General features: G+C 37.3%; 1 pseudogene; it reads left to right on the forward strand.

The window, feature by feature from the left end:
* Positions 1-7,810, forward strand: part of LOC121307732 — a 56,341-nt pseudogene extending 48,531 nt beyond the window's left edge.
* The last annotated feature ends 9,865 nt before the right edge of the window (positions 7,811-17,675 follow it).

Below are 17,675 nucleotides of genomic sequence, written 5' to 3' on the forward strand. Positions count from 1 at the left end.
TAAAACCAGTGGTTCACTTAGTTTTTCACATACCCTGAATGTAAATTACTCATTGTTTGTCTAATTCATACATCATTTTGTTTCAAAAGAATTTTGAAACAAAATGATATGTATATGTGGCATTTGTACAATGTAGAAGTAGCAAACTGTATAGCAGGGTGCACTTGTCTTTAGTCGAAACATACTCTGTAGAGTGTCCTTGTTAAAAATGGTTAAACTTGTTTCCCTCTATCATAGCTGTTCGCATTATTATCTGGAATTGCATGATGGTGCGAGCTTCAATACCCCTCTGATTGCCAAGATCTGTGGACAGGAACACCCCTCCACCCAGAAATCCACGGGCTCTGCGTGTACCTCCGATTCCGCACTGACAGCAGTGTCACACACAAGGGATTCAAAGCCAAGTATTCATAGGTAAAAGTGAAGACAATTGCTGGACACCTATATGACGCTTCACTCATGGGCTTGCTTTTTGAACTATGTATTCCTTAGACATTTAGTTCTGTGCCTATTCCAGAGACTCACCATCACTAACATTAACTAGTAAAAGTTTTCAGAACAAATCATAACAGCCAAAGCAGTTGAAGGGCTCATGTTTATCAAGGCCCCATAACCCCTAATAATGATAATAGCACATTTAATTAAACAGATTCAGCAAAGTAGTTAAAACAATGAAATGCAATCCACTCATGTTTTTATTTTATTTTTAACTTATTTCTGTTACAGCAACCTGTGGCGGCAGGCTGGTTGGACAAAGTGGTACTTTGCACAGTCCTGGACATCCTGAAAGCAATTACCCTGATAATACTCAGTGTGAGTGGCACCTACAGGGACCAACTGGCCACAACCTCACAATAAGCTTTACTGCACTGGACTGCAGTAATGGTTATGTGGAGGTCAGAGAGCACAATGCAGCTAGTAAATGTTGCCTTTGAAACTAGTGTGGCATTTTACATGACGTACACTTTTGGAAGAGATGTAGCTCTGAAACAGACATTAGCGCTGAAAGGTCCGTCTGCCCTTTTTTCTGTTCACTGCACCTATCTTATGTAACTTTTAGACTTTCCTAATCCTGTTGTAGTTAACAATTTTGTAAAGGTTGTAACCCGAATCGTCGACTGAATTGTACTCTCTTGACATCCTTGCTAAGCTCAACACTTTCCACCTGAGCGAGTCCACACTTTACCTGTTGATAAGCTAGAATTGCAATTTGGTTTTGAAATGGTAACTCCTTTCTCTATGACACAGGGCGACTTTTGGGTAAACACTGTGGAAACAATCTACCCTCTCCTGTAGACACCTCTCACGCCTTAAATATATTTGATTTCTTGCATTAGTGTTTCCCTCCCTTCTTTATTGCTTTCCATCTCGTTTGTGCTGTTTCTATGGAGCTCAGATTTATCCTTTTTAAATTTAATTTTGTGGTTTTAAATTTTTACCTATTTAAACGCACAGGAAGTAACTACAAAAAAAAACCCCAAGCGAATTCAAATTATTTCATATGCATTAATTTTAGTGGTTTGTATACCTACCATTTGGTCCCCATGTGCTTTTTATCGTACGTGTTCCTTTTCCATCAGGTATATAATGGCATACTTCTCAGCGCTCCCATACTGGTAAAGCTCTGTGGAGAAGTAGATTCTGGGACACAAGTGAAGTCATCAGGAAACACCATGGCAGTGGTCTTTGTCACAGATACTTCCGTTTCCAATGGCGGTTTCAGTGCAGACTACACTTCAGATGTAGAAGCTGGTAAGGGACTAAAACACAAGTGCGCAAGCAGCATCTTACTGTAGAAGACAGTCCTCGAGAAAGCTGTCAGGGTGCATCAGTTCTGCAGATTGTAATGTATCAACACTTGTGACTATTAAAACTTCCCAAACGACTTCTGAAATTGAAAATCTAATGGTTACTGTGTGTGAAAAAAACATACTTGCTTCTATTGTTGGACAGTGAATTAGCTTGTCAGATTAGCCTGTGGAAACAGTATTTGCACATTAAACAATCGCCTCTTTTCCTGCTTGTTGTGTTATAGTTTGCGGTGGTATCTTGCATGTTCCCGATGGGGGGAATTTCACCTCTCCTGGGTATGATGGTGAGAGTAGCTACACCAATAACCTGAACTGTGAATGGATCATCCAGAACCCGTCTCACTTGAACTCCTCCATATCCATTAGTTCACCTGAAGCACCACCAAACCTGCGATTGGGACTACATTGAGTTCAGATTCAGTGAGTTACACCAGTCCTGTAATACTGCTAAATGCAGGGGCATTTCAGAAGGCACCTGTTCCTAATCCCTTGAAGAAAGCAGGTAAAGCCAAAGTACAACACATAAAAAATGTGTTTGCCTGCTTCTTTATGTCTGTTCAATCTGCAAAGTGAAAATGCTTCAAAATGTAAATTGCTTTCAAGTTATGTCTGTCCCAGGCGATGCTAATGGGAAGTTACTTGCCCGGTTCTGTGGACAGTCTGTCCCCGCAGTGCCGCTGGTTGTTTATGCCCCTCAGATCTGGGTGCACTTCTTGTCTGACTACACTATGGGGGATATTGGGTTCCATGCCAAATATGCATTTACAGGTAAATAAAAAAATACTGCTTTTTCTACATACTTTTAGTGTTTGTACAGTGCCCCCTTTTATAAGGAGGCCCAGTATACTGCAGCAGCTATATAAGTCTGTCTAATTACTGTGTATTTACATAGTAGTTACTTAGAAAATTACAATGTTATTATGCATAGTTAAAATGTACTTAATGTGTAAATAGTTTTGCCTGAAATAACCCTAACCCTAACCCTAACCCTTTTCTGATACAATTGTGTACTTACATATATGGTGCTAATATGCTTTTACATTGTTTAACATTTAATACATTTGACTGTTCAATGTCAAATGTACTAAAATCAGCACAAAAAACCCGAGCAACTACAGTTAAAACTAGAGTTCCTGTGACCAGTGTTCCCAGAAGAGGCATCACTGCTACTGTGTGTCCATCTCTGTCTCTCAGGCTGTGGCGGTTTGCAGACGGGAGTAAGCAGAGTTGTTGCGAACCCCAGCTACCCAAGTCCTTATGACAACGTGAACCGCTGTGCATAGTTACTAGAGGCACCTGAAGGCCACAATATCACTGTGAGGTTTTTTTTTTTCTCTTCAAAACTCTCTTTCTCTTTTTTGTAACTTTTGAGTTAGTTTACAGATGAGTTACTTGCTTAGGCAGACTAATGTTGCTTACCATGTTTACTATGATTACAGCAGATCTGAATTATGGATGCTGTCTGAGCAATGCAGTTTAAAATATAACCTTTTTTGTTAAATTGAACTAGTAAGTGATTCGTTTTCACAAAGAAAAAAATGTATCTTTTGGTTCCCCATCTCTCAGTTTTAGTTTCTCAACCTAACTATCTAGGAAAATCATCAATGCATTGAAGTTCTCACTTGTTCATCATGGTGAAGAAGCAGTCAAATAAATCAAGGAGACCTGAAACTTTGCTTTAATCATGAACAGAGATTATTTTAATCACCCAGTATGCACCTTCTTCATTTGAGCTTTCTCAATACAGATAATGGACCTAAACTTTTTAAAAATGTGGCTACTTTGATGTGGGGCCACACACGGAGAGTAGGTGGGACTCTGACTATAATGAATGTTGGTTCCTCAGGATCACCTGTGATTGGACAGTACTGCAGTACCAGCTCACCTGGAACTATCCAATCAGGCTCTAACAAACTTGTGGTGGTGTTTGTCTCTGACCACAGTGTTCAAGCAGGTGGATTCTATGCAACTTGGACAACGGATTCAACAGGTAATGCAAATCTTATTCACAAAAGTAACATTTCATTTCAATAATATTGTTTGTAAACATTCTGTGAAGTTAGAGGGTGTTTTTAAGTATGTTTCATGAATGCCAAAAGCTCTTATTTTGCATGCACACTTCAATCTGAAGAGAATTCATTTGAAATAGCAACACAATGGCAAGACCAGCCTCATGACATCATGGGTTACTGACCTTTTAGCAATGACTCTTATTTATGTCTCTCTGGGGCTATCAAGAGACACTAAACCCCAGTCTGCATTGCTGTGGTAGGAGGAACATTACAGGGTTATGAGTAAAGGATTCGACTCCAAAGGGATTAGATTCAAATTTTATCACATAAGTGTACTTGCATTTAGAGCATAACTGAAGAAAATCAGTGATGCTTAAAGGAATGCTGGACAATATAAAATATTACTGTATCCAAAAATCACAATGGCTTGTTCTGTTGATTAAAAAAAATACTGTACGGCATATTTGAATTTTTTTTTTCTTTTTTTATATAAACAGAATGCCTAGCATCATGAGGATTCGTTCCCATACAGAGCTATGCCTATGTCAAAAATGTCTGCCAAAGCAAGGCATCATTTTATGAGAGGTTCCTATTAACAGTGGATGTGTAAAATGCTACATGAAAACAAGTTTTTATCTAGAGCAACATCAGCAGAGAATAGTTTTTTCAATAATATATGTTTTTATTCAGTGCTTCCCTCTATAGTGTAGAATGGCATTAACTTTACAACATTGGATTAACTATTGCAACAAAGTTTGTTTACTGTGAAAATGTGTAACATTGCAGGCTTGGGCAATTCCACATGCGTCATACAGAAGATGCAAAGGATTGTTTGAGTTCATTGAGATGAAACATGTCTGATCCCAGATTGAATGTATGATATTGTCTTTTAGAGTGATGTTGTTTTTAACGATGTGAAATGTTCTGGTTGTCTTGCAAGGACACTTGTAAATGAGGCCTCGGTCTCAATGGGTTTATTCTGGTTAAAGAATAAGTGAATAAATCAAACAAATAAAGAAATAAAGTGATGAGCATGCATTTGACATTTCTGTAGGCTGTGGTGGCACTATCCATGCAGACAGTGTTACTATCAAATCACCGGGCTACCCTCAGAACTTCCCAACTAACAGTGAGTGTACATGGAGGATCATTGCCCATGAAGGCAACCATTTGGAAATGAGCTTCAGCAGTGATTTTGAGATTCCTGACAGTAGCGGACTCTGCCAAAGCAGCTATGTAAAGGTTGGTATTGCAGGGGAAGAGATATAGAGCTAATGCTATGTGTCATAGTGTGGCAGGCTGGTGAGTGGATAGAGGCCCAGAGACAGTCTGCAATTCAAAAAAGTAACAATTTTATTATAAATAAACACAAAAATAAAGTGCACAAGGGCAAAATAACAGATACTCAAACACAAATAAAGCAAAAACAAAACTCACAAAAATAAAGTTTCCAGGCTGGGCAATGCCTTCACTGGATTTATCAAAATTCAAAAATCACAGAACACCCACAAACACCAACCTGATTCCTCAGTTCCCTCCTCTCAAATGAGAAGCAGAGGCCTCCTTTTATGTCAGGTGGCTGGGTGCTGATTGATTGTTAATTAACCTAATCAACCCCAGCCACCTGAACATAATAAACCCAGGCAGGTAGGGGAAATTAACCCCATCCCTGCCAATTTAAAAAGGGCAGAGCTTTGCTCTGCCACACATAGGTATTTTAGATATTTTAAGTTATATTTATGAATACACTTGAACAAATGTGTTCTCTTAAACATTTCTTGTTCTGTATAAAATTTGGATTCTCTAATTACGTACCATGTGCAGGTAGATAAACAGTAGGGGAAAGAAGATCAGAACATCGTAATCTTAACAGGGCACCTTTGGAAACAACTAGCACCAGCGGGTTTAGGAACCGTTGATTCAGCATGCAAAGGGCAGTCAGATTTTCGGCATTGTTCTCTAAGAATTTGAGCATAGCCTCTCATTCCATCTTTCTGTCTCTTCCTCTGTCTCCTCAGGTGTGGGGAGGCCCTGCTGAAGTGGATGAAAGGCTGCTGGCAGCAGGCTGTGGGACTGCTGCTCCAGCGTCGCTCATTGCTCCAGCCAATGTGATAACTACTAGGTTCCAGACTCAAGGAGTGGTTGGGAAGGGTTTCTCAGCTCCTTACACCACCCGTACATAGTTCACAGTGACCCTCATATGCCTTGTTTTACAGCAAACCTGCCCCCTTGAATCCAAAGAGGCCAGCTAAAAAGAGACTTCAACAGTACTAGGTTGGACAATAGCACGGGGGTGCAGAATGATTTGTGGTGCAGGCAGTAGTGCCAGGAGGAGAATATAAGCATATGGAATGCTGTTTAGACTATATGGGGCCAAGCAGCAGAGGTGCAGAACTTGGATTCTACTCTTTCCATTTTTTCCCATCTCACTAAAATGTAACGTTTTTACATTAGTTTGGTTTTCTTGTTCCTTTATACATTTGCCAGACTCTGTGGAGTACAAAGTGCTGGCTAAATGCCTTGGCAGCAATGGGTATACTGTGTTTTTCTCAGTTTGATGAAAGGTTTGTAGTTCAGCAAGCGTAAAGGTTTTATACCTTGGCAATGACCCAGTTGTATTGGGAGATTCTAAGCCTGACTGTCAGACAATTGTTTGAAGTGCACTGTTATTACATGCAGTTCATCCAGGCCAGTACAGGTTCAGGACAATAAGCAACTTCTTACTAAGGAAAAATGAGTTCAGAATCCCTTCACTAATGAGTGGAAATGTCCTCAGATATTCAGTTCACCAAGCAAGTAGCTTAATTCTCTAGTTTTGTGTGGTAAAAAGATGTTATGTAAATAAGATCTGTCAATTAAATAAATTGCGTTCTTCCAATCATTAGTTTCAAATGTCTAATTGAAAAAAAAAAAAAAACCTGTTATACATGTACAATTTTACTTAAAAAAATGATATAAGGTACTACACTCAGTTAAATAAACAGCTTTTTACAAGCTTTGCTTTCAGATACTATTGCACTTCCTTAATCAAGATTAAGAAATATGTAATTATTTTTTTTGCTACAACCAAGTTAACTTTTTATAATAATATTACTCCTGCATGGGTAGATATTGAAGATATTATAGTATATTTTGAGGGACACATGGGAAGGTGTAACCAACTTAAGAATGCAAGTTTATTAAATTAATTCCATTGTAACCCTGGAAAATCACTGCACCAGATTATACATCAGTTTTATCCAGCTAGAAAAAAAAAAGTCATAGCATTCAAAACCATATTGGAAATGATTTGTTTTACCATAGTTGGATCATCCAGGGTAAATAATTTTAAAGGAAAGGAAAAGTGCATTTTAGAGACTCTATACTTGTTCGTAATACAGTCAATGCTCGTTAAAACTAACTGGGATTAAGTATATTTCCTGATACTAATTTTCTACATGGTCCTGACCAAATTTAGCAGTCATTTATTGAAAGTGACTTCTTGTAATACAAATTAATTTAACATGAATTTCCTGTCAGTACTAATTATTTTGGAGCCCCCCCCCACCCCCAAGGGAAAACAAAGTAAATAAAACTAATAGCCCTCTTTCAAACAAAGGGTATTGGGAAATGCATTCACCTGTATCCAGATTAGTGCCTCTTTTCTGTATTATTGTGCTATTTTGGGATCACTGATCCTATGATGCATTTCGAGTTGCCATAGTGCTCAAGCATCAACGCTATTTCCAAGTACAAGTGTAAAAACCTGCAGATAAAAGTGGAGGTGTTGAAAGCAGTGGATAATGCACCACTGTACAAGAAAAAGAAAGATGTTGCTGCAGATTTCAACATTCCCGCAAACACTTTGTCAACCAATTTGAAGAACTGGGATACAACAATACATTGCCTATGAACAGCAAACTGGATGCAAGTCGTAATCGTATCCGATTTGCTCAATACCCTGATGTTGAGGGCACCTCAAATGCAGTTCATTTGCAATGTATTTAAAAGTTCACTTACAACTGTATTTTCAATAAAATGCACGATACTTTTAAATGTATAATACTTTTCATTGTTCTGTAATTGAGGTTTGATTTCAGTGTTAATGTTACCTTAATAAAAATGGCAGTATGCATTCCTTTTTCTTCATGCATTCCTATTTCTTCACTTGACAAAGCAGGCCATATTTTTGTCTTGTATTATGCATCACGGGCTAATGAAAATCTGTTAAATGAAGAGATATGTATTGTCCAGTTGTACAGATCTATAAAACTTAGCTCAGAATGTCTTTTTAAGTCCATTAAGTGCATGTAGTACTAAACAGTCATCCAGTTTAATCAAATTCCATCAAAATAAATTCATTTAAAAAGGTACATTTACATTACAGGGTTAGATACATTATGAAAGGCATAATTCAGTTTATTTGGATTGATGATGTGTTTATTCAATGAAACTCAATATTACTCTTACATTTTCTTTTTCATAGCATATTGAATCAGGACTGAAAAGTATCTCGGGTTTCAATAATTCTGTTTTAATTCACAAACAGTTACTTATTTGGGGGAAATGTTAAAAACCAATACTTGATTGTTTAAGGTTATTGAAAGATTCTAAACATTTCAGTATTCAGGACTGGAAGTGATCGCTAAACCTATTACTGTTGAATGACGTTAATTTGTGATCTCTTTCCTGTTCTGGGAAAACTGGGATAATTTAATAGTCCAGGAGCAGTCCTTCTTTTCTCATTTTATTTACAGTACATGTCATCAATGTAAATTTAGTCTCAGTTTCAGACAAGAAATGAACCTAATCCAGTTGGATTAAAAAGCTCAATACAAGAAGTATATTTATTTTAGCATGTATGGTGCCAAAGAATAAACGAGGTCCAGCAGTTGGATTTGATTTTAACCATGTGAAAGTCCGAGCCCTAAATAATGTTAGTTAATTAAAGACATCTGCAAAAGTAAAGGTTCTTGTTGTCTGTTACAAAACCATGGCAAGCGCTGTCTTTTTTTGTGCCAGAAATCTAAAACGGGTACTGCATATTCTTCACTACTTTTATTTATTTATTTGTTTTACAGAATATCAAACATTTATTTAATAAACTAAATAAAAGTTGTGGAGCTTCACAAGTGTGCGGCCGTTCTTTCTTTTTACATGCTTGGAGTCATTCGTGCTCTGCACCTTTTTGATGAATGGATTTGATTAATAAACACTTTTGGTTTCTGCCTTTAATAAGCATCTTCAAATCTTCTTTCTACGGGACATTTAAACATTTTGGGTTATAAGAAGGATTGGCTATGTAATGTTAGGTGTGCTCAAATTTGGAAATGTTACAGGCCATGCACATGGAAAAAGAGCTGGACTGGAAGGGCCAACTTTGTCCACCCCTGCCCTTGATAAAGCTCCTCAACCAGTTATATTTAACCCTATTGTGCCATGGTCGGGCTATGACAATGATGGATCATGAATAGCCTTGACCATTTAAAGCAAAAATGCACTGACATATAAGATTGATTAATTACAACATGTAAGTATTGTAATCATAATTTGTGCATAGCTGAAATCCATCTGAAATCTTCTCAGTCAAGCAATTCATAATGTTATAAATGGAACTGATATTGTATTTACTTAATTACAGCTTTATCCAAGCTTTAGAAATATCATAAAAAATACACAGCATGTTTTTTTTTACATAAATTGGTGGTTTTATTGATAAAGACTTAAATAGGTATTTTGACAGCTGCAACAGTCATGTCTCCCAGTGTTTGCCTAAGTACATATATACTATTTATATGTTGTTTTATACTGTTCTTTTACTGACATGTTGCTAAACAAAAGCACAAAGTATGAGGTGATCTGTAAGTATCTTCATTCCACTTTATATTGTGATCTGTAAGTATCTTCATTCCACTTTATATTGTGATCTGTAAGTATCTTCATTCCACTTTATATTGTGATCTGTAAGTATCTTCATTCCACTTTATATTGTGATCTGTAAGTATCTTCATTCCACTTTATATTGTGATCTGTAAGTATCTTAATTCCACTTTATATTGTGATCTGTATCTTCATTCCACTTTATATTGTGATCTGTAAGTATCTTCATTCCACTTTATATTGTGATCTGTAAGTATCTTAATTCCACTTTATATTGTGATCTGTAAGTATCTTCATTCCACTTTATATTGTGATCTGTAAGTATCTTAATTCCACTTTATATTGTGATCTGTAAGTATCTTCATTCCACTTTATATTGTGATCTGTAAGCCCAATAAATGTCTGTTTCAGAGAGTGGAGTAGTTATGTATAGTATTACCAGTAGTAGGGATTTTTCATTTTACGTTAGCATCACTAGAAGCTTTGTTATTTACAAGTAAAAGGCTAAAAGGCACTGTGGCAGGAAACGGCGTTGCGACCAGAACAGAAGAAAGCACAACAAAACATAAGAACATAAGAAAGTTTACAAACGAGAGGAGGCCATTCGGCCCATCTTGCTCGTTTGGTTGTTATAGCTTATTGATCCCAAAATCTCATCAAGCAGCTTCTTGAAGGATCCCAGGGTGTCAGCTTCAACAACATTACCCAGACCCTCACAATTCTCTGTGTAAAAAAGTGTCTCCTATTTTCTGTTCTGAATGCCCCTTTTTCTAAACTCCATTTGTGACCCCTGGTCCTTGTTTCTTTTTTCAGGCTGAAAAAGTCCCTTGGGTCGACACTGTCAATACCTTTTAGAATTTTGAATGCTTGAATTAGGTCGCCACGTAGTCTTCTTTGTTCAAGACTGAACAGATTCAATTCTTTTAGCCTGTCTGCATATGACATGCCTTTTAAGCCCGGAATAATTCTGGTCGCTCTTCTTTGCACTCTTTCTAGAGCAGCAATATCTTTTTTATAGCGAGGTGACCAGAACTGCACACAATATTCAAGATGAGGTCTTACTAGTGCATTGTACAGTTTTAACATTACTTCCCTTGATTTAAATTCAACACTTTTCACAATGTATCCGAGCATCTTGTTAGCCTTTTTTATAGCTTCCCCACATTGTAGATGAAGACATTTCTGAGTCAACAAAAACTCCTAGGTCTTTTTCATAGATTCCTTCTCCAATTTCAATATCTCCCATATGATATTTATAATGCATTTTTATTTCCTGCGTGCAGTACCTTACACTTTTCTCTATTAAATGTCATTTGCCATGTGTCTGCCCAGTTCTGAATCTTGTCTAGATCATTTTGAATGACCTTTGCTGCTGCAACAGTGTTTGCCACTCCTCCTATTTTTGTGTCGTCTGCAAATTTAACAAGTTTGCTTACTATACCAGAATCTAAATCATTAATGTAGATTAGGAATAGCAGAGGACCTAATACTGATCCCTGTGGTACACCGCTGGTTACCACACTCCATTCTGAGGTTTTTCCTCTAATCAGTACTTTCTGTTTTCTACATGTTAACCACTCCCTAATCCATGTACATGCGTTTCCTTGAATCCCAACTGCGTTCAGTTTGAGAATTAATCTTTTGTGCGGGACTTTGTCAAAAGCTTTCTGGAAATCTAAATAAACCATGTCATATGCTTTGCAATTATCCATTATCGATGTTGCATCCTCAAAAAAATCAAGCAAGTTAGTTAGGCACGATCTCCCTTTCCTAAAACCATGTTGACTGTCTCCCAGGACCCTGTTACCATATAGGTAATTTTCCATTTTGGATCTTATTATAGTTTCCATAAGTTTGCATATAATAGAAGTCAGGCTTACTGGTCTGTAGTTAAAACAGAGGTATCGCGCAGTGGCGCGCAAATAAATATATGCCTATATATTATATCTATATATATATATATATATATATATATATATATGTGAACAGAAAATAAGCACTTGCACACAAAGCAAAAATAAAAGGTTTGAAATAAAACAAATCTCGAATACAAAAATAAACTCGAAGGTCAGGCTGAGCAACTGCCTTCACTGATCCTTATATTCTTTTTAACTATTTCTCTCGCCTCTCGCTCTCCCGTTCTCCACTTCTGAACACCCACCCCGAACCTGGAGAGCTGCAGGTATTTATACAGGTGACCATCTCCCGATTACCAATAAATTATTCACATAACTAATTCGGGAGATGGCCACCTTCTGCATGAGTTTCATAATGCGGATGGGGCTTCGCATCCACGCGGCAAAACAATAACAAAACTAAAGTACAGCTACGTTACATACAAAATAAACAAACAAAAACTCACGGCGGTTCGCCGTCATCTATAAACAAACATTAAATAAACAAATACAAAATAATAACACAGGGGCGGAGGAGGAGACCCCGTTCTGAAAATAAACAAACAATATGATTAAACAGCAGGGCTTTGCTACCGCCCTGCTACAGGCACATCGGGGGTGGCTAACAGCAGTACATTCATTTTTAATAAACTCATCCATGTTCATGTTAACTTTAAAAAAATGCACTTTATATTTTATAAAACCCTGTATTTTAGACAGTAACACTTTATTGTACTTTATGTAATAAATCAGAGTCAGATTTGAGAAAGCTAGTAGCCAGGTCATATTTCATGAGTTGCATTTGGGTTTGGCACTTCCCGTTCAAATGCTTCATTGGTGCAGATTGCGATACATATTTTTGTTTGTGCTGCATTCCCTAAATTATATCAGAACATCTCTGTAAAGCACATTCAGTTTGCCAAACAACAATCTGAGAAAGTGGATATTTAACGATTATGTATGACCTTCATTATAGCAAACAAGAAACTGCTTAGTCTTTTTTCTAAAAGAATGTTAATGGTATTGGGAAATCTGTATGTCTCCTGCTCTAAAATGTGCAGATTTGAACAGAAAGAGAGCTAAAATAACTGTGGTTTCCCACAGATTGACTCACTTTACTGTAATTCATGAGTCTGCACAAAATAAAACCAAATAGATTCTATGGAATGAACAATGCTGCCTCATGGGAGTGGAATACCTCACATGGTTTTCAGAGAGAGGCTTCCTTCTTGTTCTGAGTGACAGTCTCTGTTGCTCTGGAAAGAGTATCAGCACTTCCAAACAGTCTGTAGAGATGTAAAAACCTGCAGGCTCCACAGTGAAGCACAATCAGGGAATTCTGCATGCAGGGCAGTGGATCGTTCACTTTATTACAGAACATCAGAGGATGCCCTTGGCACATTCTTTGCTTGGGTGATTTCCATAAAAAAAAAAAAAAAAACTCTAGATAAAGCACCATTTCATGAAGGGTATGAAATCAACAACATGGTTCTGTAGAGCTGTTTCAACACTCCCCCTTAAATCATTAGAAGGGTGCAGCTCTGTGAATGTTTTCAACAGGGAAATCCATTATAGTATGGTGTTAATCCATTACAGATGGTCTGACTGAATGCAATGTATCTGCTGGAGCTCATGATTCAATGTATCGTTCAGTTGCCCTGTCCAGTCACCCTGTGCACCCAGGGAAGAATATTCAAGTAATTCTTGAATATATATATATAATATATCTATATATATATATATATATATATATAATATATATATATATATATCCACATTGTGTTTCTAGCTGCTTGCTTACTAGCCATTAGGTTATATAATAAGTTGGGTAAGCATTGCCATTCATATCTTAATCAGAGTTGATGTATACTGTACTGTAGGTTGTTCAAAGTTAGGACATGTGTTTGGAATGACATTATTCTTATGTGTGTTCCTTTCTCTTGTGTTTAAAGCCTGTGGTGGTATTTTCAACCAGTCTACTGGTACAGTCAGCAGTCCCACTCATTCAGTTTCTGACTACCACAGCAACATGAACTGCACCTATCACATCATTGTTGGAAACAACAGGGTTGTTGAGTTGAAGTAAGTTATCAGTTGCTGCTTTGCAAAATTGCAAAATAAATGTAGGCTCTGTACAGTTGTAACCAATATAATGTTCTAAAGTTATGACCTTTCAGCTACACAAGAGAGACGAGTCTGATCCACGTGTCTCCAATCTTTGAAGACAAAAGTGTAAAAATAGGCTTCATATTTTCCCAGATATTTTGTAATACCCTATTGTGTCATTATTGTGTCATGAAGATAAAATGATTTGTCATTAATGCCCAAGCCGTTATTGTGAAAAAAATGGCCCATTTGAAAGGTCATAACCATTGTCCTTTTACTTAACACACTAATAAAGTGACTGATCTCTGTGTATCAGCACAATGCATATTCTATTGATTAGACACATTTGAATGCAAAGATGCACTGAATAGATGTATATGATATGAGGTGGTGTTTCATAACATCGCTTCACATAAGGCCCTGTTTTAAAGAGAAGCAGTATTACAATATGCCACTGTTTTTTTTTTTTTTAATACTTGAATAGATGGCAGGAAATTAGACCAGTGGCATAAATTTTGTCACTGCTACATCCCACCTCTACCATATGAATGTAGTGGTGCCTGTCACAGATACACATTGGTCAAATCTGTCATGCTACAGTAGTAATTCATGGATATGTCTGGTTTTGAATAGCAAGTGATTTACATCACTTTAAACCTTCTGAAGTGTGACATATCTACTTGATAATCCTGCAATATCCAATAAGTAAAAGAAACCAGGAGGAAGACCAATAACCAGTGATAATATTTTAATAATAATTTGAGATATAATTTTTTCAAACCTCTTAAGTATGATTTTCAGTCACTTCTGTTATCTAATAGCAATATGCAGCTTCAGTTGTTTATGGGTTGAAATGCAAGGTTTTTTAAGCTCTTTGTTCATATGTGTTACTGTACATCCCTATGTGGTTATAATAGACTTAGTGAAGCATAGCTTGCAAGTGAATCACTAGTCACACAGCCAATAGCTGCTTTCCATGTGGTGAGGCTTTTTCGGGATGACATAAAAAGAAAAAAAAAGGAAATATTATCTTGTGACTCGTTATCCGCCACTGCCAAGCTTCACACAGTAATATGATTATTAGAAGTTACGCAAATCTTAGTGGACTGTTGGGGAATACAAAGAACACACTGAAATCAACAGAGTGGATTGTACTTTCATTAAAGTTTACAACTTTTGAAGTTGCTTGGTCTTTTGTAACCCCTTACTTACTGGTGCAAAAAGAGAACCCCAGCCTTAGGAATAGATAACAGATATTTAATGTTACAAAACAGCAAAGAGCTATCGGAAGCTGTCTCCATATTTAGGACCCCAGTATAATCCAATATTTACTGTAGGGGTTCCTGTTTGGAATATTGTGCTGTTTTTGTTTCATGCCACAAATGATAAGGAATGGCCACATATCATTCCACATGATTGGCACAGTTTTCAGACAGTAACCTATTTTTACCACATTTTTTTTTATTTCATTATTAATATCCCGTATTACATATAACGCGTTATTCTGCAGGTGACCAGACAACAGGCACACTAGGGGTTAACAGCGGCTGTGAATCATTTTCAGGCTGTGTTGTATAGTGCGCTGTATAGTTATTGTTACAGTACAATAGAAGAGTGCAAGAGATGGCATGATTTATCATGCTCTTAGGAAAGTGCCTGGAACTGTTGTTATTCAATACATAATGTAACTCATTCTAAGTACACTCACTCACAACACTAAGTAACTGCACAGAAAGATCACTCCAGGGGTGTTGTAAGATATACTTAACATTAGAGTAGTTTACTGGCTAGCTGGTTTGAGTGGAGTTATTTTTCCTAAACCTGTATACAGATGTGCAGTGTTGAAAGAGTTCATACAGTATATGCTGTTTAAGATGGGATTCTCAATGGGTAATTTGGTGGTCAAATTGGGTAGCAAATAGATGAGGCATTGTGGTTGCCTTCGGCATTTGTATATTTGTCACCTTCCTATGTTTAACACAATTTTCTGTCACATGTCCCAAGCATGCCACTTCTAACAGTATCAAAATGGTACCCACATAACCAGAAAGAAGCAGGGGTATTCCTGGTGTTTTGGAGATTATACGCTGTTATGACCTTTACTTGTTATGAGAGACAGTAAAATGGAAGGTGAAAGGCTACAGCTACAGTACAGGTCAGTGCACTTCATGTACACAGTAGGCATTATCAAATAAAAGGAGTTGGTAATAGTCAACGCAATCTGGTTAGAGGAGATTTTAGCATGCATTTACATACCAACCAACAGGGTAAATGCCTGTGTCTAGCATTCAGAAACCTCAGACCAACAGCTGCGGGGTGGGTTGAGTTGAGGGTCACCCTTTGGGTAAGGTGGTAAAGGAAGATGAATGTACTTCCTTCACACAAAGGGAACTGAAGAAATTAAATAGGGGAACAAAGAGATCAGTGTACTTCTTAATGCTGTATCTCCATTGTTGGTTAGCAAAATTACAAAATAAATCAGAAGCACAATGTGTTCGCGCACAGGAAGATTGAAGTTCGTGGTAATTGCAATTCCTGGCAGGTAGTCCTGTGTTAAAGCGTCCTTGTGTTTGGTTTATTGCACTGGTTGTATTTTTTCAAAGGGCAGGTTTATTGTTGCTGAATAAATTCCAAATTGGTCACCCATTTTTGACCTGATTCAAATTTTGCGGGTATATTGTAAAAATGCAATTAACCCAGGCCTTCATCTGAACAGTGAAATCATAATGTAACGGGAATCAGTATCGATTTAGAGCACTACTTACTGCTTTTCCAAGACCATCATTTACTTTTTATGACTAGTGAACAGTGACATTCATCTCCCGCCACGGCTGTAAATACAAAACTAGAACCGCACAGTTTCAGACACAATATCAGGATTACATGACAGCTTTGGAATTTCTCACAGACCAAAGCTAAAAGCTGTACTTGAGTACTGTATACTCCAGGTAAAAGGAGACTACAAAACCAAGAACATACACACAAAGAATCACTGAAGAAATGTGGTGTGTAAGTGTACAATATCAACCCTGCCCAGCCCCGCTTTACTCTGCTTCTCCCAGCTAATGGAAAATTACTGTCTCTGCTGCTCTCTCCTTCACCTGCCACATCAAACATTCTCATTAATAACTGTCATTTCAATTCAATGATAGGGTTTTAAAACGTCTTAAGTTAAATAAATAAATAAATGTCAGGACAGCATGCCATCAATCAATGCTATCGAATGACCCCCAATAAATTTAGGAAATACAGAACTAATGGAACAAAGGGAGGATGTCTTGTAATGACCGTTTTAGCAGTTGGGAACAGATGCGAGTGAAAGCTGCAGCAGATTAAAGTATTCTCTCCTGTCACTTTGCACTTCCTCTTCCATTCTCCACATTCTGATTCCCCTGCGCAATTTATTTTGGATCGGATGTGGCTGTGGGAGGGATATTTTTCGCGCTCCTTGTGCTTGACAGACCAGAGTTGCATTTTTCTGCAGTCAAAGGACAGAAATTGCTGTTTGTTTCGGTAGTAACAAGAGAAAATCAGCTTAAATTCAAAATATATTGCTGTGACAAAACAAACCTGGGATATATTTAAAGGAATTGTGTAACGGTATCCAATGATATGTGATAACTGACATTGTGTGAGCCACATGAAGAGTTGCTGACTGTTTATATAATTTAAGAAATAAAAAGCTTAATTTGTAACAAGGAACTTCAGCTGCTTAGCACTCAATGCCAGCAAATGACAGGCTTCTAATATAGCTATTTCAAAAGCAGAAAACAGTCACATTTGTACTTTTAAAGGAACCTTTTCCATTCTTATTCATTTTGGCAGGGGCATTATTTGTTTAAACAATTAAAGAAGTCCAGTTGCCTTCCCAGTGCTCTTACCTGAGTCATGGATTAATGCAATAACAACTTTTATCAACCTTCATTACTGAGGATTAAATACTAAACCGTGTGTTTCATGGGTCAAAAGCAGGATGTATAGACAAGATTCTG

Source organism: Polyodon spathula, chromosome 3 (assembly GCF_017654505.1).
Source record: "Polyodon spathula isolate WHYD16114869_AA chromosome 3, ASM1765450v1, whole genome shotgun sequence".
NCBI lineage: Eukaryota > Metazoa > Chordata > Actinopteri > Acipenseriformes > Polyodontidae > Polyodon > Polyodon spathula.